Source organism: Macaca nemestrina, chromosome 14 (assembly GCF_043159975.1).
Source record: "Macaca nemestrina isolate mMacNem1 chromosome 14, mMacNem.hap1, whole genome shotgun sequence".
NCBI lineage: Eukaryota > Metazoa > Chordata > Mammalia > Primates > Cercopithecidae > Macaca > Macaca nemestrina.
In genome coordinates this window covers 92,738,551-92,763,417 of record NC_092138.1, presented here as the reverse complement: position 1 = coordinate 92,763,417, position 24,867 = coordinate 92,738,551, and the positions used below count along the sequence as shown (strand labels likewise).

Sequence of the window (24,867 nt, the reverse complement as noted above, 5' to 3'; positions counted from 1 at the left end):
AATGAACCAATTTGTATCTACACTTTCCCCAGGCAAATGATTTGGGGCTACTCCCTTAAGGCTTCAAACTATTTGAGTAAAAGAGCTCAAATAGAGGCCAAGTGCTTTGAAGAATTGAAGGCCTTTTTCTCTCCCCTGGAGCCCAGTTACTGATACTGCATGTTTTACCCCATAATTTACAAATCACAGCAACACGGTATGGCAGGGAGTCTTTTTCCGATGCAGCCCGGAACCTGGCCCAGTTCTCTTTTGCCACTTACCTACTGCCTGGTCAGACTTGGTTTTCCTGGACATCAGTTTCCTCAGTTGATAGAAGTCAATTGGGTCATCTTTAAGGAACTCTTCTAGCTCTCAAATTTTGGGAGAGTCTTTGGGCAATGCAATATTTCCCTTAAGTGAATTCTTTTCAAATGACAGGCATTTGTTCCGTTAATCACCAAAATTTAATTGTAGCCACTTAAGATTTGAAATCTTTTAAAAGATTTCTTAGCAGCAGTTGTCTTCTTAGCAGCAGTTAATTTTAATTATTGGTGAGTTAGGTTCTTCCTTCCGAACATCAAAGCATAGGACCTTATAGCTAAGAGGAACTGTGACTCACCCCTTACTCTACAAACGCCCAAAGGAGCAAAGTGGCCTGCCTGGGGTCACACAACTGGAGAGGGGCAGAGGGCCGGTCCTCGGAATCTGCCTCATGCCTCCCTGTCAAGTGTGCTTTCTTCTTGTCTATTGTGTTATAACACCTTTTTTTCTTAAGGCCTTGCCTTGTGTCATCTCAGCACTCAGCACAGGACCCCTGCACAGAGTGAGCACAAAAAACTACAAGGAACAAGTGAATGAGCTTGTGACCCCTGCAAATGGCCTCAGCGTGCTCTGTTTGTGTCTAATTTTAATGTCGTGGCCACCCTTCCCCAACCCGTTTTTCTTTTCTTTTCTTTTCTTTTCTTTTTTTGAGATGAGACTCTCGCTCTGTTGCCCAGACTGGAGTGCAGTGGTGCAATCTCCACTCACTGCAAGCTCCGCCTCCCGGGTTCACGCCATTCTCCTGCCTCAGCCTCCCAGTAGCTGGGATTACAGGGGCCCGCCATCACGCCCAGCTAATTTTTTGTATTTTTAGTAGAGACAGGGTTACACAGTGTTAGCCAGGATGATCTAGATCTCCTGACCTCGTGATCTGCCCGCCTCGGCCTCCCAAAGTGCTGGGATTACAGGCGTGAGCCACCGCACCCAGCTGAAATGTGTAACTTTTATGGAAAGTTTCTGTGGTTTGGGGGCCTTTGGAGCTCTCTTCATATTTGAAGACCATGTTTTGATGGTTGATATTGTCTGAAACTGCATTTTCTACGTAAAATCACAAAGGTTGTCTCTGGTAGGCTAAAGATTATTTTTTATTCAAATGAGAAGAGAGTATTCATTTTATACTATTGTGGCAAATGTATGTTGTGTGTGTACATAAAATTTTATAAACGTTTTAAAAATAATTTATCATGACTGTAAATGAATAGTATTTTTACAAACCCAAAGAGGGTGTGGTAGCTCACACTTGTAGTCTCAGCTACTTGGGAGGCTGAAGTGGGAGGATCACTTGAACCCAGGAGTTTGAGACTAGCCTGGAAAACATAGCAAGACCCCATTTCATTTAAAAAAACAAAACAGGCCGGGTGCGGTGGCTCAAGCCTATAATCCTAGCACTTTGGGAGGCTGAGGCGGGCAGATCATGAGGTCAGGAGATCGAGACCATCCTGGCCAATGTGGTGAAACCCTGTCTCTACTAAAATACAAAAAATTAGCCGAATGTGGTCGTGCGCGCCTGTAGTCCCAGCTACTCGGGAGGCTGAGGCAGGGGAATCGCTTGAACCCAGGAGGCAGAGATTGCAGTGAGCCGAGATCGTGCCACTGTACTCTAGCCTGGCAAAAAAGCAAGATTCCATCTAAAAAAAAAAAAAAAAAGTCCAAAACAAACAAAAAAACTCAAAGGGGCAGGAGGAAAAGGGGCAGGTGATGGATATGTGTTTTACCTTGATTGTGGTGATGGTTTCATGGTTATGTGTACATGTTCAGACCCATCAGACTGTATACACTAAATAGGTGCAGTTTTTAACATAACAATTACATCCCAATGAAGTTGTTGAAATAAATGAATGAATAGAAGTGACATCACATTTTCTAGAAGTAGTACCTCTTACCAAGGAGGAGCTGATTGACAGGTGGTTCTGAAACAGAATTCTTGATTTACTGAATCACAGGCATGGCCACGTGTCCCGTAGCCCTCTCTGGTACTGCCTCTCCCATGCTTCTCTATCATCTACTCAGATACTTTATGACTGTGGCTCCTGGAGCACCTGCATTGAAACCACCTGGCTGCATATTCTGTAATATCCAAGGCTCAAGGTTGGGAATAGCATCTTAACAAGCTCCTATGCTGACTTCTTAAGCACACCAACATTTGAGATTTATTGGCCTCTAAGGTAAGATCCAAACCCAATAACATGCGATGTACAAGATCCTTCATGACTAGGTCCTTCCACCTTATTAAAACCATCTGCCCCCATCTCCTGCCTCCCAGTGATGTGTGCTATGATACCGAATACACGGAAATTAATAACCCAGCACTCCAGCAGCTCTTCACGCTATTCAGAGCACTCCTTAGGCCTTTCTTTGCCTCACTAACTCCTCGTCCTCTGTCACCATCCTGGCCAGAACGATATCCCCCCAGAAGTCTTCTCTGCCTTCTCCCACCTTCAAAAAAAATGCTACCTTCTGTGCTCTTGTGATATTTACTATTTTATTTCAAAATGATCAGTTTACATATTTCTTTTCACCCTCCTGGGGGCAAGGAAAATAGGTTATCATATATCTCTAGATTCCTTTACCTGAGAGTGCTTGACACTTAGCAGGATTGACTGATCCAAAAAGCTGGATCATAGTTCAGGGAGAGGCTGTTTATAGAGGATCATGGTGCTGATTTTGTTGAACAAAAAATAGTAACCATGAAGATCAGATTCCCAGGGAAAACTGAAAAGCTTAGAGAGAGGATAATGGTTATAAAAATATTTCTCTATCCATCTATCTATCTACATAGATACAGACAGAACATGCACAATGTGTCAGACGCTGTGCTGAGAGCATTGTAAGCTCTCCTTCAATTCATTTTTACAACAGTGCCACTATTATTTTGTCCATTTGACAGGTGAGGAGAGAAGCATAGAGACATGAAGTAATGCTATGCTATGTTTGGAGGAACCAAATGTTTACGATCCTGCAAATACATATGTTGAAATCCTAACTCCATCGGCCAATCCCGCCATGTGATGGTCTTAGGAGTTAGGGCCTTTGGGAGGTGATTAGGTCATGAGGGTGGAACCTCATGAATGGGATTCATGCCTTTATAAAAGGGGCCCCAGAGCGCTCCCTTACCCTGTTTCCACCATGCGAGGCTCTCATGAGAAGTCGGCTGTCTGCATTCGCAAGAGGACCCTTTCAGAACCAACCATGTCGGCCCTGTGAGCTTGGACTTCCAGCCTCCAAACTGTGGGAAATACATTTCTGTTGTTTCTGTGCCACCCCTGCTATGAGTTTCTGTTATAACAGCCAGAGCGGGTGAAGACAAGCAGCGTGCCAAAATACAGCTGAATTGCTTGGATCCAAAGCCAGGCCTGGCTTGTGCGAAAGCTCCTGCTCCAGCCTCGAGGAGGAAGAACCACTCAAAGTGACACGGGAGAGAGGAGACAGCCTTGTTGATGGAGGCTTGGCCCTGAAGCCCCGCTCTGCCCCTAAGCAGCTCCGAGACTGGGCACAAGCTGCTGTCCTCCCCAGCCTCGGGCTCCTCGTCTATGCGACAGGGCCAGGAAGAGCACCACCTCCAGGGCTGCGCCGTCTTCAGCCCAGTGCCTGGCACCCAGCCACTGTGCCCATCATCGCGTTGTTGTGAGAATGAAAGGGATTAGTGAATGTGAATGACTCCTTAGTAAGCCTTGCGGCTGTGAACACAAGAAGTGGGGAGTTATTTTTGGATTCTAAACAAAGCCTGGGTCAGCAGGGACCCGGGGACCTGGAGGGAGAGCGTGTGGATAACAGCGAGAGTTTTAGACTGCATGGCAATCCTTTGCCCTGACCCCTGGCATGCTGGAAATGGTCTGTGGGCAGCACAGGGCCCCCCAGGGCCACTTCTGGCTGTGCACCTCAGCCCTGGGCCCCTCTGAAGCAGAGACTGCTCACATCTGAAACACCGTGGCTCCTTCCTGGCAGACGCGTGTGAAGACAAACTTCAAAGTGTGTGTCAGGATCCTCTTCTGCCTCCAAAGATTAAAAAACCCCTCGAGAGACTCAATAACCTCAGAGCCTTCACACGGGTAAACTGGTATCTTTTTGAGAGGAACACAAAACCTGGAAGACATTGATATGGCAGGATTTTCAGAGCTCCCGTGGCACAAGAAAAGTGGGAAGGAAAGATGAATGCTTTATGTTCTAAAGAGCGGGCCTGTGCCTTTCATCCTGAGATTAGAGGCCTGGGTGCCAGGCTCTCGCCCCTGAATGGGTGATGTTCTTAAACAAAGGGTGAGGGTGGAGGAGGGGAGCAGAGCACTGCCATTCATTCATTCACTCCACAAACCCGTTCTAAGTGCCATTCCAGGCTCCGGACTAGGCTCTGGGCACAGAGAGACTCAGAGACCAGCCCCTGCTGCTGACATGCAATCCAGCCGGGAGACAGCTGTGGGAGCCTGTGGAGAGCCTTGGCATGGGAACCTAACGGAAACCTAAGGAGGAAGCCTCTCACCCTTGCTGGGAGGGTCTGGAGGGCTTTGCTGAGGAGGGAACCCATGAATTTGAAGAATGAGTAAATGCTCATTTGAGGAAGAGGAGAGAGGACCTCCCAGGCAGAAGGGACATGAGCAAAGGCCTGGAGCCATGAACAGGCCTGATGTGTCCAGAAAACGGAGGGGAGCATGGTCCTGGGGTGGGGTGGGCGGGCACAGCTGGAAGGCTGGTGAGGTGGATGGAAGCCAGGTAGAGGGAGGCCTCGCCCACCCTATCTGGGAACCAACCCAGCCTAGGTGCCTGGGACTCATCTGCTGGGCTCTGAGGGACCCACAAGAGGTGTTAGTAGCACCTGACTGACATTTGGTCACTTTCTCTGGGTTCTTATTTCGACTTTTCTCTAAGCTTAGGAGAAAAGCACACATCCTGTTTGTCAGGTTCTCCAGTACTTTGGTCTTTCCTTCAGAAATGTCATGGTGGAAGACTGGAACTGCAATTCTGCCGGTGACATTAGAGAGCTCTAAACAGAGCCTTTCAGAGGAGAAATGAAGCCTGTGTCTCTTCTTCCTCTCCCGCAGCTAAGCCTGTTCTCCTCGCCATCAGGGGAGAAAATTCTCAAAATTCTCATAATAAGATGATATTGTTGGATTAAAACAGGTCAAAAAGAAACAAAATCAATATTTTGCAATTTGTTTTATTATATAGAGCCCCTGGACTTCACTTGCAGACATTTTGGCTCACTTCCAGCCCCTTGTGATGAATGACTATTTCAGGGAGAGTTAAGACGTCTCTCACAAGCTGGAGGAAATCTCCGGAACGAATTTGAGATGATAAAAGTAGCTGGGCTTGACGATTTTTGCTCAGGTTAAAAAAAAAAAAAGTACTTGTTATCCCCTCAGGTATTTCTGCAGGAAATTGCCTGGGCCTGTTTTTTTTCTTTCCTCTTTCTGGAAGTACCCAATTTCACTGTGACCCCTGCCTTTTCATCAGGGCACTCCCAAAGCTCGTCTCTCCACCTGTCATCTTCTCCTCCATCCTCCAGCTTCTTTTCTTTATCTCCAGAACTCTCATCTGCTCCTTCCTCCATCTTGCTTGGCCAAGTCTTTTTCATTTTCCTCTGAAAGGATTTTTCTCAATATCTCCTAACCCTCTTCAGCTACGTTGTGATGAGAACAAACCAAGTAACAAATAGCATTAGGCAGCATCCAGAACTCAGGAAATGGGAGCCAGCCAGGGCTGTGGCCCTTGCCTCTTTTCTCTGCTCCCCCTGCTGTTAAGGGATCACTGCCACAGTGCTGGGGATGTGGCACTCAGATGGGAAGGAAACATCCTAGCCTCACATTCAACGGCGTCACTACACGCCAAGCACCTACAGTGGGCCACACACTGTACTGACTACTGAAAGCATGAGAGGCAGAGGTTAACTCCACTTGAGGATGTCTGTGAAGGCTTTCCAGAAAGCCAGTTACTTCTCGTATTGGTCCGTTTTCATGCTGCTGATAAAGACATACCCGAGACTGGGTAATTTTTAAAGAAAAAGAGGTTTCATGGAATCACATTTCCACATGGCTGGGAGGCCTCACAATCATGGTGGAAGTCACGTCTTATATGGCAGCAGGCAAGAGAGAATGAGAGCCAAGCAAAAGGGTTTTCTCCTTAACAAGTCTCATAAGATCTCATGAGACTTATTCACTACCACAAGAAGAGTATGGGGGAAATGGTCCCCGTGATTCAATTATCTCCCACTGGGTCCCTCCCACAACACGTGGGAATTATGGGAGCTACAACTCAAGATGAAATTTGGGTGGGGACACAGCCAAACCATATAACTTCTCTAGCACAAAAGCAAATGCAGTTAAAAATAAAAGGAATTCTTTCAGTTGAGGATGAAAACCAGAGTATCACTTTCCTGGCAGCTAAAGAGAGGCAGTGTGATGTTGGAAGGAAAGCTCAAGCTTGAGCCAGACAGACCAAGGCTGGAACCATCATAACTTCTGTCAGCTTCTATGGGCAGAGCAAGCTACTTCCTCTCACCAAACCCCGGCTTTGTTACCTGTAAAATAAGGTACATTAAAAGATGAATATGATTTTTAAAGTGCCTGGAACAATGCCTGGTTCAGAGGATGTCTTCATAAGCACTGATTTCACCTGATTCTAAAGGGGTCTTTTTGCAGTTTTGGAACAAACAACAGTAAGGTATTTTCAAAAATTACAATGGTTATGCTAAAAACAAAATTGAAAAAATTGGGAAAAAAATGGAAAAAATACTCCAACCCTAACTTCTACCAGCAATTTTAAGCTCTTCTAGACCCTGTCCACCTGCAGATGTAGCTTTAATGTTTTCTTGTAATGTACAACCCATTCAAGTTCTACCAGCTTACTTTTCCCAACATTGCTATGCAGTCCTCATAATCATCTTAGTGAACAGAGAACATCCTAGGGTGCAGTTGTACCATAATTTATCCCCATAATCAGATATGTAGGTGGTACTCAATTTTGTTCTTCTTTAAATAAAACCCAGCTCTGGAATCACAGGGCCAAAGGGAATGAATATCTCTGAAGATCTTGATGCAAAGTCCCATTTTGCTTTAACCCAAAGGGTGAGTTATAATTGTTGCCTTTGCCACCTTTAATTCCCATGTGTGCCCCTTCATCTGCAGAGCATTAGGTGTTGACATTAGAAGTGCTAACTTAGGATGTGTAAGGTGGTTTTGAAATGTGCATGTCTTTGGTTGTTAATGAGGGTGGACGTGTTTCCATATAACTGTTTGTATTTACTATTTATGTTTCATTTCATAGTGCTGGGAAATTATCTGCTTATATCCCTTGTCCACTGAACCTTCGGGATTTTGAGGTTTGAGATACACATGTGCACACACACACACACACACACACACACTCAGAATAGATATTGACCCTTTGCCCTAATAAAAGCTTATTTGGACATGACTAGGTTACGGGGCCTGCTTGGGGCTCTAACTTACTCTCTCATTATCATGGTGACAGCAGGGGCTGCTATAGGATTTCCAGAATTGGTGTCATTTCTTCCAAGTGAGAAAACAAATTCATTCTAGGCTTTGTGAGTCTTACACTTGTGGTTAGCAAATGCGATCTTTCTACTAATTCCAGGGGCACTGGAGTGTCACCAGGTATTTTGTGTCTCCTTTCGTCCAAGGTCAGCTTGCTCCCAAGGTAGTTATCAGTCTAATGTAGCATTTCATAAACTTGAGCACTCCCGGACCCCAAGAATTCCTTCAGAGACTCTAATGAGAAATGCAACATTAAAAATTCAACATTGACCCCTGAAGTGATGACTTGGCACCAGGGCCACAGATGATAGGTATAGATGCACACAGAGAAAGGGAAATCATGGGACAACAACATACTTACATTAAATCTTTTAAAAAGAGTATCAATAACATGAAAACAGACAAGGGCAACATTCTTATGGTCTGAAGAAGTTTCCTGGGGATTATCAGTAAATGGTTCAGGGTAGAGACGGAGTTGTCCCTCCTCGGCTGCTTCAACTTAATGGGTTCGTCCTGAAATTTCCCCTGGACTGAGGAGTTGAAGTTGAAGAACAGCAGCCGCAGCAGCAGCAGCTGGCGGTTAGAAAGTGCTGACCAGTCGCCAGGTTGTGTGCTAAGCTCCTTGAAGAGGTTATCTCATGATCCTTGAAGCACAGATGAAAAGTTCGCAGTCTGTGACTGTGTCAGGCTTCCCGGGTTCCTCCGCGGGCTGGGAGAAGGGTTCTTCAGGGCAGACCATCAGCTTCTCTTTTCCATTTCCCAGCTCTTCTTCCTTCTACTTGAGGAGGCCTCTGTGAACATCCAAAGCTTAGGATTACTTCCCTTTATCTAGCCCAAGGCTTCCTTGCAGGCCCCTCTACCCTTCTCCACCATCTGCTTTGCTTCCATTCTCTATTTTCAATCCCCTGTTCTCTCTTTGTCTAACTATCCCCAATTGGAGTGACTCATAACTTGTGATTACTAAAGCTGAAATCCTCAAGGTGCTGAGAAAGTACACAGAAATAAATCAGCAGGTGCCAGAATTTCTCCTAAGGGGAACTCAGCACTGAGGAGGGATTACTGGGGTTTAATTTACACAACAGCTGTGCTTCTAAAAGGGTGTGTAAATCAGTCCAGGCGTAATTGAAAGGCACCAGAAAAAAAAATTGTTACTTAGAGGAATCCTATGGCGAGCTTTTTTAATAAAACAAATCTCATGATTCTTGGGAGTTGTGCTCTGCTGTCCCCTCTTCCTTGAAGCTCTGTTCACCCCCTGCCTCCACTGGGTTAATTGCTCCTTAATCTAAGCACCCTCAGGTCATTACTTGTGCCTCCGCCTACTGGCCTTGTGATATGAATACTTCTTGGCCCAAAACAGGTGTGAAACTCATGTTTGTTGAGTCAAGGAAAGAAGGAACTAGTTAGTAAAACCAGTGAATTAGACTCAATTCCCCAAAGGACAGATGTGTGATCTGTTGGACGTCTTTTGCATACCACCAGTGAGGATTTTCCACCGGTGTCTTCCTCTCTGATTGGTCAGTAAATATTTGAATGAATGAATGACTAAAACTAAATTCACCTCTCTTAATTTATCCTTGGGTAAATCCATCTGTTAACAAAGATTAAGTTTATGAATTAACTTTAAGACTGTTAGAAACTTGTTGGCAGAAGTCAAAGTAACTCAGAAGCATGAGGATGTATTATTCCAGGCTGTTGTGCATTAGCTAGATGCTCTCTCTTCTTGCCTTCCCCAGGCAAAGCGGTCCTAGGCCCTCTGTAGTGGGTAAGGACGCTCCTCCCTCTTTGTGAACAATTCCTCCCCTGCAAGGGAGGCTGCTCATCTGCATGGTATTCACGAGACTGAAATGATCATGGCCATATTGGGTAGTATAAACTCAGGGGATACAGTCTTATTCACTTGTCTTTGTGTTAGAGCAGACATAGAACAATTTCCAGAGGTGAATCTTGGCCTTGCCCACAGATCCTACCTTGACCCACTCCTGAAGAGATGGGGTGGCCATCTCTTCAGGTATGAAGCTCATTGGGTACCTCAACTTCAGAAAAGGATGCCACCCCTACCTTTGGTTTGATTAACTGTCAAAGAAAACACACTAGGTCTAAATTTTCAAGATGGGCTATTTGCTTCCTGGTGATTTGCTGCCTAGTGATGTCCTTCATCGTTTACCAGAGAGATATGGAGCTCATCTGGTTTAGATCATTGGCTCAAGCCAAACCATCAGAGGGCTTTGCTTCTTGATACCATTGTTCCAGCTGCCTTTCCTGGCTCTGCTTTTGTGCTCCCCTGCAATGGGAGACATTACCAGAAACACTGAATTTATCTTTTTTTTTTTTTTAACAGAGTCTCACTGTGTCACCAGGCTGGAGTGCAGTGGTGCAATCTCGGCTCACTGCAGACTCGACGTCCCAGCCTCAGGTGATTCTCCCACCTTAGCCTCCTGAGTAGCTGGGACTATAGGCATGCGCCATCACACCCTGCAAATGTTTTGTCTTTTTTTTTAAGAGACGGGGTTTTGCCGTGTTGCCCAGGCTGGTCTTCAATGCCTGAATTCAAGCAATCTGCCTGCCTAAGACTCCGAAAGTGCTGGAGTGCTAGGATTACAGGCATGAGCCACCACACCCAACCTAAAAAACGTTGATTTTAAATTTACTATCATGTGTGCAAAGAACTTCAAACAGTGCTTGGCAGAAATTTAAATAGTATTAAAGTGTTAGCTATTATTGTTGTTAACATTGTCATCCCTGTTAGTGTTAATATTAGGATATTTCCTCTTTTTTTTTTTTTCAGAGATGAGGGTCTCGCTATGTTGTCCAGGCTGTTTTGAACTCCTGGCCTCAAGCAATCCTTCCCAAGGTGCTGGAATTACAAGCATGAGCCACTGTACCTGGCCTAGGATATTCTTGTGGACCTCTTGCTCTATATTACTCACTGTGTCCCCGCAGGGGAAATTTCTCTCGGGCCTCACTTTCAGGATAAGCTGGACTTCTCCTGAGCCACTGAGTGTCTTCCGTATTATAACATCTGTGGACAAAGCAAATCTTTGAACTGTTCTCTTTGCTTCTTTCCTTTGGCTACCAGGAAGCCTGAAGCCATATTTATGCCCTCACTCTCAGGACCCCTGCAACAACTGTGCAGGCCCTTGAAGTGTTATGCCTCTTCGTGTTTGTCTTTAACCTTCTCTTTTTATTCTACCCTTGCTCTTCCTTTCCTCCTATTTCCATGTTCATTTTAAGGCATTTTGTCTATGTCTGTCTATCTCTGTAAGCCACTTCACATCCTTTTTAAAAACAGCATGTATGTGTTTCTTTTTAAAATCAACACTCTCAAGTATTTGAAAGGGATGAACCTCCTGAGGTCATGTTGTCATCTTTAAAGTTATTTAATAATGATTTTATTAAAATATAGAAAAATGGACCCTCTGAACTGTATAATTAAATGAGCCCTCATTATCCCCATCATTTAGCCTAGCTTCTGATCTTGTAAAATGTGTCAGTTGGACATTTACCTTTTTGTTGACACGTTCTATTCATAGTGCGTAATTCGTAACAGCACTGCTCGGTGTATTGTCATAGAATGAACACACTGCGGTAACCCAATCAAGGGCAAGAAATAGAACATTACCAGGACCCCAGAAGCCCCGCACATACCCTCTCCACTAGCCCCACAGGTAACCATCATACTGGTTTCTAACCTCATCTGTTGCCTTGGCGTGTTTTGGAACTTTACATATTAATGCTACCATACAGTATGTACTCTTCTGTATCTGGCTTCCCTCACGGAAAACTTGTTAGTGACATTCATCTGTGTTGTTGGGTTTAGCAGAAGTTCATTCATTTTCATTGTTGTGTGGAATTACATCTTGTGAATATTCCCACAATTTATTTCTACATTCTGTGATTGATGACATGGGTTATTTCCAGTGTTTGGTTATTATTTCATGTTCTTTGTGGTAGCAAGATGGGTCAGAGAAGAAATGAAGTGAAATGGATGAATGAATGCATTTTAAAATTTATCTCTAATGATGCCTCGCCACTCCTAAGTGCCTTGGCCCTGGAGTCCCTGGAGCCAGATCCCTCCCCGGTCTGAACTCCTTAGACAGCCCCTACCTTGTCCTTAATGCCATCTGCCCTAGACCCAGCTTAGGTGACACCATTTAAATAAGCATTACACATCTCCTGTGGGAATGGCATCATTTTGGAGTCTGGGAGTGCATCAGGCATGACAACAGATGGCAGTTGCTACCCTCTTGGGACACATGTTCCAGTGGCATCGAAATCTCCCCACCTTCACTCTGACATTTCCCATCACTCTGTGACTTCTGGTTTCTCTGGTCAGTGCTCTGCCCTGCAGCAGCCTCTCCGTTAGACCTCACAGAGTCTCACTCTGTGCATTCATGGCCCAGCCCTCAGCCAAAGATGTGGAGAGTCTCCCCAACCCATCCACAGATTTATTCCTCTATAGTAACCTCCTCCATGAATTCCAACAGCTCAGCAAGTCTGATACACCCCACATCCCTGGTCCATGGTCTGTAAAGTGTCCACAGGCTGAAGGCTGGGTAAACCAAGGCCTACCTCATGTTTCCCTTTTTGCAAGGCTCACAGGCCTGCACTGCCAGTTGTTCAGTGCTTGAAAACACTGTCCTCAAAAAAAAAAAAAAAAAAAAAAAAAAAGCCTAGTTTTTATAGTCATTTAGGGCAAGAGTATAAGTTTGCTATCACTCTCTCATGGCCTAAAGTGGAATCGTATGCTTTTATTTTTAATGACCCCATTTTATTCCATTATATGGGCTTAACTTAATTCTAGTGGATTTTTAAGTGAAATTTATTTCCTATGGAGCAATGAGAGATTTAAATGTAAGATTTAGAGATTATACTCACAATGTATGCTTGCTTCACTCGGTGCTGTCAGCTGCCTGCCTGCCTGCCTGCCTGCCTGCCTTCCTTCCTTCCTTCCTTCCTTCCTTCCTTCCTTCCTTCCTTCCTTCCTTCCTTCCTTCTTTCCTTCTTTTCTTTCCTTCCCTTCCTTCCCTCCCCTTCCCTCCCTCCCTTCCTCCTTCTTTCCTTCCTTCCCTTTCTGTCGCTTTCTCTTTTCTTTCTTTCTTTCTTTTCTTTCTTTCTTTCTTTCTTTCTTTCTCTTTCTTTCTTTCTCTCCTTTCTTTCTTTTCTTTCTTTCTTTTTTTCTTTCTTTCTTTCTCTCTTTCTTTTTCTTTCTTTTTCTTTATTTCAACTGGATCTTGCTCTGTCACCGAGGCAGGCTAAAGTGCAGTGGCACAATCATAGCTCACTACAACCTTGAATTCCGGGGCTCAAGCGATCCTCAGGCCTCAGCCTTCTAAGTAATTAGGAAAACAGGTATGCACTACCTGTCTAATTTTTTTCATTTTTTTTTTTTATAGAGATAGGGTCTTTCTATATTGCCTAGGTTGTCTCAAACTCCTGGCCTCAAGCAATCCTCCTGCCTCGGCCTCTCAAAAGCACTGGGATTACAGGCATGAGCCACCATGCTCAGCCGCTCTCTACTTTTATTATGGTAAAATATACATAACATCATATCACATTAGCCAGAATTGGGTTAAAGTCCTAAACATAAACCAATATTGTCAAAGGGGATGGGCCCACCACGACTGGCTTAGACCAGTCAGAATATACCCCCGTCAGGGCCTTGGGCTGGGGTCAGCCTCTCCTGAAGCATGTGGCCTTTAGGAAGAGCATGGCTACCTAAACAGAATGTAAATATGTTAGGAAAAGGGACGGGGTCTTGGGTGGGCCTTTAATTGTGTCTGCAACAGCTCCCCAGCCCTCAAATACGCAGGCAGCTGGGTTCCAAGTAAGAGACATTTACCTGGGGAGAAATTAGGTTTGTCTGAATAAAGTAATAAGAATCTTAACTGGAGATCAAGTTTCATAACAAAATTTTCAACCCTCTGACTGTCATCAACTACAAATCAAACTCTAATGTGGGTAGCTGTCCTCGAGTCTTACATGTGCTCATGATTCCTTCAAGCTGGATACCATCGTTCCGTTATTTCTGATCATCTTTTAAAGGCCAACTCAGAAAGTGCTTCCTCTGAAAGCCTTCCTAGAACTCCAGAATCAAAATGCAATTTTCCTTTTTCTGTATTCTCTTTTATTCTGCTTTGCACAAATCGCCACTGTGTATCAAGGCTTTTTTTTTCTTTATTGCTTTGTTTTTAAAATTATAAAAATAGTAATACATCTTCCTTGTAAATAATTCAAACAATTTCTAAAGTCTATAGATTGAAAGGCAAATCTTCCCTCAGCTTATCCCTCAACCCCAGCCTCACTTCCCAGCGACAACCACTAGAAACAATTTGCTTTCAATCCTTCTAACCCTTCTTAGTGATACTGAAACCTGTGAAGAGAGGCAAATTTGTCATGTTGTAGTAATTTTTATAAAAACAGGATCACACTATGTGTGATTCATGCATATGACATTCTATGACTTGCTATTTTCACTTATCATTACAGTAAGGACATCTCTCCATGTCAGTGGATACGGATTGGACATCATTGTTTCTATGGCCTGTGCTATACCAGTTTGGGGCATTTTCATTCTTTCTATAATTAATCCTCTGATGATGAGAACTTAAGTTATTTCTACTTTTTCACATTTCAAACAACGTTGCCAGGAACCACCTCAGAGTGTGTGTGTGTGTGTGTGTGTGTGTGTGTGTGTGTATGTGTGTGTGAGTCCATGTCTTTGTCTATACATGCCAATATTTCTTCAGGATGGACCCTTAGAAATAAAATTACTGGGTCAAGAAATAGGTGATTTTAAATTTTGATAGCTACTGCCAAATTTTATGAGAATGTTTGGGGGCCAACTGCTACTTGTATAAGATAAGTAATTTCCAGATGTCTAGACTTTATAAGCCAATAAAATGTAAAAGAAAAAGAAGCCCAAATTGTGAAGATAACATAAAGTAGCCAACATTTTATTTTTCTCTGTAAGGATACTTTAAAAAATCAAGTACTAATTATTAGGCTTGAAGCATGTGAAAATAGCAACTTTTTTGTTCTTTTACACACCCAAACAGTTCATTTATTCAACAAAGATATATTGAGCTGGGAAATACTAGGTAGGCAAAGATATTTAAAAATAACACAAAAGTTTCTGATTCAAGAAAGAAACTTCTAGTATTTTAGGAAGGCCAGGCATCTATCTAAGCAATTAGAATACAATGTGATGGGTATCAGAATAAGCAAACATGAGATGTATCAGGAAGTCAGAAGAAAGCGGAACTAACTTTGGGAAGTGTCCTGTCTCCTGGCAGATGTGCACATGTTCTTGTGACAGCGGTATACAAGCACAGCACAAGTACATGCACTCCAAAATGGCACTTTTGTATGTCAAAATAGGCCGATGTCTGCTATTTCATATGGTTTAATGTAGTCCTATGAGCATGATTTCATGAAAGAATGATACATACATTCACACAATCACACATGCATGCACATGCACACACACACACACCTTTGTTTACTTTTTTCATCTTACTATGATGGGTAAATACCCAGTTTTATGTCCACTGGCATGGAATCCTTGGCCAGCTCCCCCTCCCTCCACCACTGCCAGTGACTGACTGTTCTGTAAGGAGAGAGTTTTCTGTCACAGAAAGAGCAACAGGAGGTGGAGGAAATCGAGATGAAATGGCATGTGTTCCTGACCTGGGTCCCTAGCACTGGTTTTGAGCCCTGTGGAGAACGGGTTAGAGGCAGAGCTGATGGGTCTGTGTGAGAGGACCTGGGCCATACTTGGCATAAGCAGGACCCCAGAAGCAAAGTGACACAGGTTCCTGACTCTAGTCCTCTCTCCTTCTCCATGGGATCTGGCTCCATTCCCAGGTAGCCTGGGGAGCAGGAAGAGCCAGCCCTCTTGCTGTAGCACAGTGCTCCCAAGTAGCACTCCCCAGCAGCGTGTGTGCAGGGGAAACGGGCCATCTGCGAGTCCACAGGAGCACAGGCAGAGGGGGCCAATGAGGATGGAGGGGGCCACGTGAGGATGAAGGGGCCGCATGACAGAGGAGTGGGCTGCGTGAGGATGTGCTGGGTGCTCTCAAGGCTCTTCCTGGAGACGCCCGGGAAGGCCCGAGTGATCCATGTGATAGAGGGCAGCAGCACTGTCTCTTTTACTGGGCAGCTTGGGGGCTGCTGAGATAAATAACATCTGGGCTTACCATTTCATTTGAAGGTTCTGCCTACAGATTTTAAGCTCCTTGAAACCATAGACTGTATCTTCATCAACTTTCATTCCATGCCCTGGCCCAACCCAGGCCTCCCAGGTAATAGGTGCTCAGGTCACTTCCTTGTGATAGTATAGGCCCTATGCCTGGAGATGGCAAACTTTCCCTGTAAAAGCTTGATACAAACTAGCTTAGGCTTTGCCTGCCAGGCCTTTTCTGCCACGTCTATTCAGTTCTACTGTTGCTGCGTGACATTGGCTGTAGACAATGTATTAACAAATAGCTGTGCCTGTGTTCCAATAAAACTTTATTGACACAAACAGATGGCAAGTTGGTTTGACCCAAGGGCCATGGCTTGTCAATTTCTGCCTATACTATGGGGGAAAGAGCAAGAGCAGGCTGTCTTAAGATCAAATCCTAGCTTCCGAGCTGTGTCACCTGGTAAGCAAGTTCACCTCTTTGAGCCTTAGTTTCTCCCAGTAGAAAGTGGGGATGGTAATTGCTACCTTCAGAATTATTGTGAGAGTTAAATGAAATAGTGAATAAAGGGCATCTAGCAGAGCCCTGGTCTGTAGATGTCAGAGGGGCTCAAGAACTGCTAGTTTTCACTGAGTGCAAATGCCGGATCCCACCTCACAACCCACCTTCGTTTCTGCAGCCCTGTCTGGGGAATACCATGAAAAAGCATGAGGCAGGATTTTAAGGGCTGACAGAATGAAATGCATGAGACATTGATTTGATTTCAATACAAGCACTGGGCAGAGACATAATGTCCCTGGTCTTCCTTACATGTAGCCTTCAGGTGTCAGTTCAGTAGTATCCTGGTTTTATTACATTCATCATAAGCAGCTTAAAGCTTCCAAAAACACAGTCCTAGACAGATGTTGAGCCTGTCTGGGGATTAGAAATATCCTTTTCCATTAAGCATAAATTAACTTAATCACCAGGTATGAAAGATAAGCAACATAAACAGCATTCCCTGAAGCTTTCATTAAAATTAAAATTCTACTTAAAATTTAGCTTGTATTTTCTAGGACTTGAACCCCTTCAAAGAGATAATATCGGCTGTAAATTTTCACACTGACAGAGTGACAGAGATGACTGTGCTGGGGACAGTGATGTACTGTGTAATTTAACTGTGCCTCCTGGTCTTCTTTTTGCCAACGGACAGATCCGCACATTTTAAAGAAATAATTAGTGTCAGTAAGATTTGGTCTTTGACCATTTTCAGAAGCAGTCAGATGATTAAAAAAAAAAAAAGACTCTAAGTCAAGATTACTAAGGGCAAGGTGCTTAAAGTCTTGTCATCCAGATTAATGCTATGGAAAATGCTCTTATGATAACATAAACAAAAAGGGAGTCATGGATAAGAAATCATCAGGAGACTTCTAAACCCAAACCTTCTTGCTTCCCCCTGTCTGGGGTGGAGCAGGGTGAGTGGAGAATGAGTACAGCAGCCAGAGTTCACTGAAGTCTTTACCAAACTTTGCAGGAGAAACTACCTTGAAGGCAATTCAGCAGAGTCACTGTGGGTTTGGGGAAAGAATGTTGAAATCAGATAAGCCTGGCTTTGAATTCTAGTGCTTTTTTTTTTTTTTTTTTTTTCCTTGACTCTGATCTTGGCCAAGTCTCATGATATCTCTAAATCTCAGGTTCCTCGTATGTAAAATGAGGAAACTAATGCCTTTCCCCAGGATCTTTATGGGACTTAGAGATCACACATTTAGAGGGTGCCTCAGACTCATCACATTCTAAGTGCTTACTAAATGCTTGATACCATGTATGTGTTGAATATCTGCCCTGTGCCAGATTCTGGACTAGCCACTGAGGATCTAGAAAGTCACAAAAGACAGCCCCCACTCTCAAGATGCTCCCAGATCCAATAGGGTATTGAGACAGACACAATTTAGGGTGACAAGTTCAACAGTAAATGTGTATACAAGGTATAGAAGGGACTCGGGCAAGGGAGTGGTGTCCTCTGTGCTAAGTTTTAGTGACACACGACACCCACATGGACTGTGGGGCAGAGACGGGCATTCCGCGCAGAGGGGGGAGCTTATGTGAAGCCAGAGAGAGACACAGAGAGCATTTCCTATTTGGGGGATCATAAGAGTGTGGTATTGCTGGACAGGGAGGAGGGGCAGGGGAATGGTAAGGGTGGAGGATCTCCTGATGTGCTTGTGTATCCTCGAAGTGTTCTGGATGATTCCTCAGGTTGACCACAGAGGCCTGGCAGGCAGTACATGGTCTCCAGACCAGAAGGGTCTCTTCCAAAAGGAAATTCCACCGTTACCTTTAACAGAGCTGCACATTTGAGATGGATCTAACAGTACAGTAGATGAGCAGCCCAGGCCCCTGGGTCGTAGGCCCTGCTCTGTCTACCTGCCTAAAAACTCATGTAAGTTCCCTGGGAGCAGGATCACTGTCTAATTCAGCTTGGAGTGCCTGGGCCGGGGCTTCTTACATAGTAGAAGCTTGCAAATATTTGCTAATGCTTCGGTGCCCTATCCATACAGTGAGGTAACCACCCGTATGCTGCTTCCCTCAAAGGGCTATTATTTTTTTTAAAATTATTTTTTTATTATACTTCAAGTTCTGGGATACATGTGCAGAAGGTGCAAGTTTGTTACACAGGTATACACGTGCCATGGTGGTTTGCTGCACCCATCAACCCCTCATCTACATTAGGTATTTCTCCTAATGCTATCACTCCCCTAGCTCCCCACCCCCGACAGGCCCCGGTGTGTGATGTTCCCCTCCCTGTGTCCATGTGTTCTCATTGTTCAACTCCCACTTATGAAAGAGAATATGTGGTGTTTGGTTTTCTGTTCCTGTGTTAGTTTGCTGAGAATGATGGTTTCCAGCTTCATCCATGTCCCTGCAAAGGACATGAACTCATTCCTTTTCATGACTGCATAGTATTCCATGGTGTACATGTGCCACATTTTCTTAATCCAGTCTTTCATTGATGGGCATTTGGGTTGGTTTCAAGTCTTTGCTATTGTGAATAGTGCTGCAATAAACATACGTGTGCATGTGTCTTTATAGTAGAATTATTTATAATCTTTAGGGTATATATCCAGTACTGGGATTGCTGAGTCAATTTTTTTTTTTCTCCTGAGATGGAGCCTCTGTTTCCCAGGCTGGAGTGCAGTGGTGCAATCTCGGGTTACTACAACCTCCACATCCTGGGTTCAAGCGATTCTCCAGCCTCAGCCTCCAGAGTAGCTGGGATTACAGATGCCCACCACCATGCCCGGCTAATTTTTTGTATTTTCAGTAGAGACAGAATTTTGCCATGTTGGCCAGGCTGGTCTCGAACTCCTGACCTCAAGTGATCTACCCACCTCAGCCTCCCAAAGTGCTGGGATTACAGACATGAGCCACTGCACCTGGACACTTACAGGGCTATTCTGAGAACCAGGGGCATAACAGGGATGGAAGGACTTTGTAAAGTCTCAGAGTTTATTCAAATATAGTATGTGATCACCATTATTATTGTTAAAAAGAGTCATATACCGATTAGAACCTATACCAAACTGGTTGAAAAACCAGTTTGCCCATGCATTAAAAAAATCTCTTTATGACTATTCCTGGCTCTCTTATTTAACAAGACTCAGGATTTACACTTTAAAAATACAAACAAATGCAAACCACCTAGTTAAATTTGGTTACTTGCCTTTTTGTTACTGCAAAGTTGACTTATTAATCAAAACAATGATTATACTTGAGATGATCAAAGATTTCCAGGCTTTCCTATGTTATCTTAACAATGTTCATTTACAGGAAAGAATTTTTTTTGAAATTGCACTTGCCCAAAAAGCATTTCCTAAAAAAGAGACATGTTTTCCTAAACATTTTCGATTGTCTTGACAGCTCAAATGTCACTTTCCCTCCAAACCCACAACCCTTTGTTTTAATGATGAATGTGTTCTAAAGAAAACCACTGCTGGAAAGGGCTAAAATATGTGTTTGATTTCACTGTAGTGATGCATCACTGTTTTCCAAACTGTTACCCTCAGCTGACGGAGGAAACTGTGAAGGAACTGGAAAGTTTCTAAAACATTCACAAAATACAGGGACATTTTCTCTAGTAGCCAAATGTTAAAGAGCTGTTATGAGGAACAGTATTTGAAATGAAGTCATGCTGCTCCCTGCAGAAAAGTAGCGTACTTTGGCCCAAGTAATAACAAAATGATATCAGAAGTACCTCATGAGAGAAAGAGTATAAGAGACTTACCAAGGTCATTTGCAAAATCCAAATAGATGGGTCAGGGTCATTTGCAAAAACCCAAATAGATTAATTTTCCCCAGGACACCTACTGCTGCTCTTCTCCCTTGTGTCTGCAAAGCGAGGGAGACCACAGCTCTAGCTCTGGTTTTGCGCTTGAACGCTGTATTGTGTAAGCAAATTAGTTATTCCCTTCTGGGCCTCAGTTTCCTTTTCTTTATTTTGAAATGATAATTTCTGCCCTACATACCTTACATTATTGCCTTGAGGATCCAGTGAGGTTATAGGTGAAAACCGCATCTTAGACTCTATCCACATTATTTGAGTTCCAAAATGGTGCCCTTTCCTTCCACACTCCCTTGTGTCTTACTTTGCAGTTTCCTTTGCAGGCATTCCTCCTTTCCCAGGCATTCCTCTCTTCTGACCTGCCACCTACTCAGCTCTACCCAAGTCTTTCACCTCTAGGCTCCAACACCATCGCCTCATAGAAGACTTAGAAACCTGCCCAGAGTTCTCCATGGGAGCTGAGTGCCCCATTCCCTGTGCCCAGCCCTCACTTTAAGCTTGCCTCGCACTGAGTGAGCTGTCTGTGTGCACGATGCCTCCACCAGATGTAACATCATCCATGGATACATCTGCTTGTTCTGTTTTGTGTCTCTAGTTCCCAGCACAATGCCTGGAATGTAGGTACTCAATTGCCATGGACCCTGGTAGACTAAACAAAGGAGGACGAACGTGGGAATAAAGACAAAGACAGAAGAGTATATTTGGAAAAAGGGGCCGGGGGCTGCTTGCTTCTAGTGAACAAGGGCCCTGAGCTTCTACAGCCCTTCTTATTTATTGAGTAAAGGAAATAGGGAGTAGGGGGTGATTGTCGGTCAGCTGCTTGATTTAGTGCAGTCCTGCATGACTGCTTTCTTAGAGCAGTAGGCTCCAGCTGTTCCAGTAGATAACCTCAAGAAGCATGGTACCAGGCAGTGATTGCCCTCAGCATACCTTCTGGCAGCAGGTGCAGATGTGAGTTTGCCCACATCCTGCGTTCATGATCAACAGTTTGCTGTTTGATCATTTAGGCTCCAGTGGAACTGCTGAGTTGGTCACAACCCTTAGGCTTTTGGCTCTCAGCACTCAATTATGGTTGGAAGAATGAATGAGCAAATGAAAGAATGGATCAATAAGTTGACTGTTATGGGTTGGATGTTATAATGAATGAACATATGAACACACGAAGGGATGGATAAATAAGTTGACTAACTGTTCTGGGTTGAATGGAAGAATGAATGAACATATGAGCAAATGAAGGAATGGTTGACTAAGTGACTAACTGTTATGGGCTAAATCGTGTCCTCTGGCAAACTCATATGTTGAAATCTTAACCCCCAGTAACTCAGAATGTGACCTTATTTGAAAATAGGGTATTTACAGAGGTGATCAAGTTAAAATGAAGTCAACAGAATAGGCCCTGGTTATCTTAGAAGGTCCTTACAAGGAGAGGAAATTTGGACACAGATGCACAGAGAGAGAAGACGAGGTGAAGACTCAGGGAGAAGACAGCCATCTACAAGCCAGGAAGAGAGGCCTGAAACAATAGCTCCTGGAAGACAGGCAGCACATCTGCGTGTCTGTTATAATAGATGCTCCAGTGACTTGAATCAACAACTGGATGGACAAACAAATGAAGAGATGAGTAGAGAAGACCGCTGCTGAATCGAAAAATGACTTTATTAGTTACTTGAATATTTTATGAATTCCCAGCGCAGCACTGTCAAAATGGGAGATGGATTTCTGTTCATTGCTCATGAAACACCAGCTTGTGGCAGGATCTTTCACAAAAGTATTCTGCTTGGTGAGCCAGGCTGGCAGCCTTCTAACTTGGAGACGTGAAAGCCTGAATGAGCCATGTTACGATGCTGCCTTGGCCCCAGTCCTAAGTCCTAACTGACTCACTGTCCCCTGACTTACACGCTTTAGAAGAAGAGAGAACAAAAGGATCTGATGAAATGTTAGAACTGGGAGGAAACTAGGGTCATGTATTCCAGACTGCTCATTTTACAGATGGGAAAACTGAGATTGTTCAGGGGAATGGGATTCCCTTGGTCTTACAGCAAGTTTGCAATGGATCTGGGACCAGAATCTGAGTCACCGGCTGCTTCTTGCTCAGTCTTCTACCCACCAGAAGAAGGTGTCTTCCCCTTTTTCTTATGCATTCCACATTCCTTATGTTTGGGTGCTAGACATCTGTGTCAAACCCACATAGCCTTCTTTGTTCTCCTACTCCTTCTCTTCTTCTCTAGAAGATAGCTGTAATCACCCCCATTTTACAGATGAGAATACCGAGCCCCAGAAAGGCTAAGTAACTTATCAAGGCTACAAGATGAATGTCCAGCAGAACGAGGATTTTATCTTGGCCTTGTCACTCCAAAACTTTTTATCATGCAACGCTTTTTCTTAATTAATCTTTATCTTTAAGCCTTAGCTATTTTTCCCCAATTATGTGTAACATAGTTTTAAGTATCCACTTGGTTAGATATAATACATTTTTCATGGCAAGCCACCGCAGATGTGACAGTCCCCCAAGAAATTTGTAGTAAGAGTTAGTGGACTTCAAAGGCCTTACTTGTCCTTGGAAGGTTGCTACCAAATGGAAATGAGTGAGCAGATAATCTAGACATGGCAGATAGCAGGAGTGACACATAGTGATTGCCTGAAAGAATCTGAAATGATTTTTAGATAATGGACTTAAAGATGGTGCTCTCTGATTAGTGGAAATCCAGACTCTATCTCATCCTATCTGGCTTTGCATTGCTTATTTTCCTTCATCCATGGGCAACCTTTTTAATAGGATCATTGAAATCTCTTTTTTTTTTTTTTTTAGACAGAGTTTTGCTCTTGTTTCCCAGGCTGGAGTACGGGAGGTGGATTTCGCTCACTGCAACCTCCACCTCCAGAGTTTAAGTGATTCTCCTGCCTCAGCCTCCCAAGTAGTTGGGATTACAGGCATGTGCCATCACACCTGGCTAGTTTTTGTATTTTTAGTAGAGAAGGGGTTTCACCATGTTGGCCAGGCTGGTCTTGAACCCCTGACCTCAGATGATCCTCCCACCCTGGCCTCCCAATTTGTGTCTCTAGTTCCCAGCACAATGCCTGGAATGTAGGTACTCAATTGCCACGAACCCTGGTGGACTGAACAAAGGAGGACAAACATGGTAATAAAGACAAAGACAAAAGAGTATATTTGGAAAAAGGGGTCAGGAGGCTCCTTGCTTCTAGTGAACAAGGGCCTTGAGCTTCTAAAACCCTTCTTATTTATTGAGTAAAGGAAATAGGGAGTAGGGGGTGGTTGTTTGTCAGCTGCTTGAAATGCTGGAAATACAGACGTGAGCCACCGTGCCTGGCCAAAATCTCTATATTTTACTGTGGTGGTGGTCTCCGGGAGCTTTAGGAAGGCAGACAGAGCTTTTTACTCCTCTCTGGACCCCATCACCTGGCATAATACCTGCTCCCTGGAAGGTATACCACACATATCTATGAAACAGTCAATGAACTTTTCATTTTGGAACCACTGAAATTTTAGAAGTAATACTCTCTTCTGATTATTGCTCATGTATGGCCTCTAGGCTGGCATTGAGCCTCCTTCCCCTTTCCCCTTTCCCTTTCCAACCTGTCCTACACATAGGATTTCCAGCAAAGTACAATCCACATGTTTCCTAGCAGATTAAAAAAAGAAAAAATCCTCCTCCTGTTTGTGTGTGCCTGTTTTGCACTGGTCTCTGTGCTAAGTCTAAGGAAACACACTAGGTTTCGCCTTCCAGGAGCACCCATCCTAATGGGAGGCTTGAACAAATAACTCAGATAGGATAAAGACCAAGACAAGTGTTAAATGAGGCACTGGTGATGAGCAGGGCAGAGAAGAAAGTGATTAATTCTGCCTGGAGGGATCAGGGGAGGGTTCATGGAGAAGACAGATATTTTTTTAAAAAAATTATTACATAAATGGATTCTGAGCAGCTGACATCCCAAGTTCCCATGCTACACAAGAAACTCAGAAATAGAGTTCACTGTTTCCAATTCTGGCTGTTTAGGCTGCTGACTCAGATTCAGATTCATAGCTTTGAGGAGAAGAGTCTAAAAAATAATTAGAGATACAAATCTCCAAGACAATTTCCTGTTATTAGGAAAGTGATTGAAGGTCATTTGAAAATATTGCCTAATCTCATTACTTCCAGTTTCCCATAGTCCTGTGTGAAATATTTTTAAGCCCATATTTGTGTTGAAATTAATAAAAAAAGTATCACCCTATTTTATTGTGATCTCAGTAGTTAACTTCATGGCAAACAAAACATTATAGATGAAAAGGCTTTGAATTGGTTACTATGAATTTATTCTTTAACAACTCACAAGGTCATAGACTAAAGTCAGATTGTATATCAAGGGTCTTAAAATGTTAATGCTTGTTGACTCAGAAATTTCACTTCTAAGAATTTGCACCAAAGATATAATCCAAAATTATGAGAAGGATTTTTTTGCGTAAATAAGTTCATCCAAGCAGTGACAAATTGGAAACAATGTAAATATGGGTTAGCTTGAGGGGCAGTCATTCTGTCATTAAAGATGATGTCTATAAGTAAACTTGATGATATGGCAAAAATCC

General features: G+C 43.7%; 1 protein-coding gene across 6 annotated transcripts in view; it reads left to right on the top strand.

Annotated features, from left to right (window-relative positions):
• LOC105487164 (tubulin tyrosine ligase like 11) overlaps positions 1 to 24,867 on the top strand; it is a 273,149-nt gene that overhangs the window by 160,215 nt on the left and 88,067 nt on the right. The window contains exon 1 of one of the 6 annotated variants that reach the window (XM_071078277.1): positions 11,246 to 11,449. The exons of the other annotated variants lie outside the window; for them this stretch is intronic. The gene's annotated coding sequence lies outside the window, so the exon portion shown is untranslated. Of the gene's footprint in view, positions 1 to 11,245; positions 11,450 to 24,867 lie in introns of those variants that run through there. 6 annotated transcript variants of the gene reach the window in all.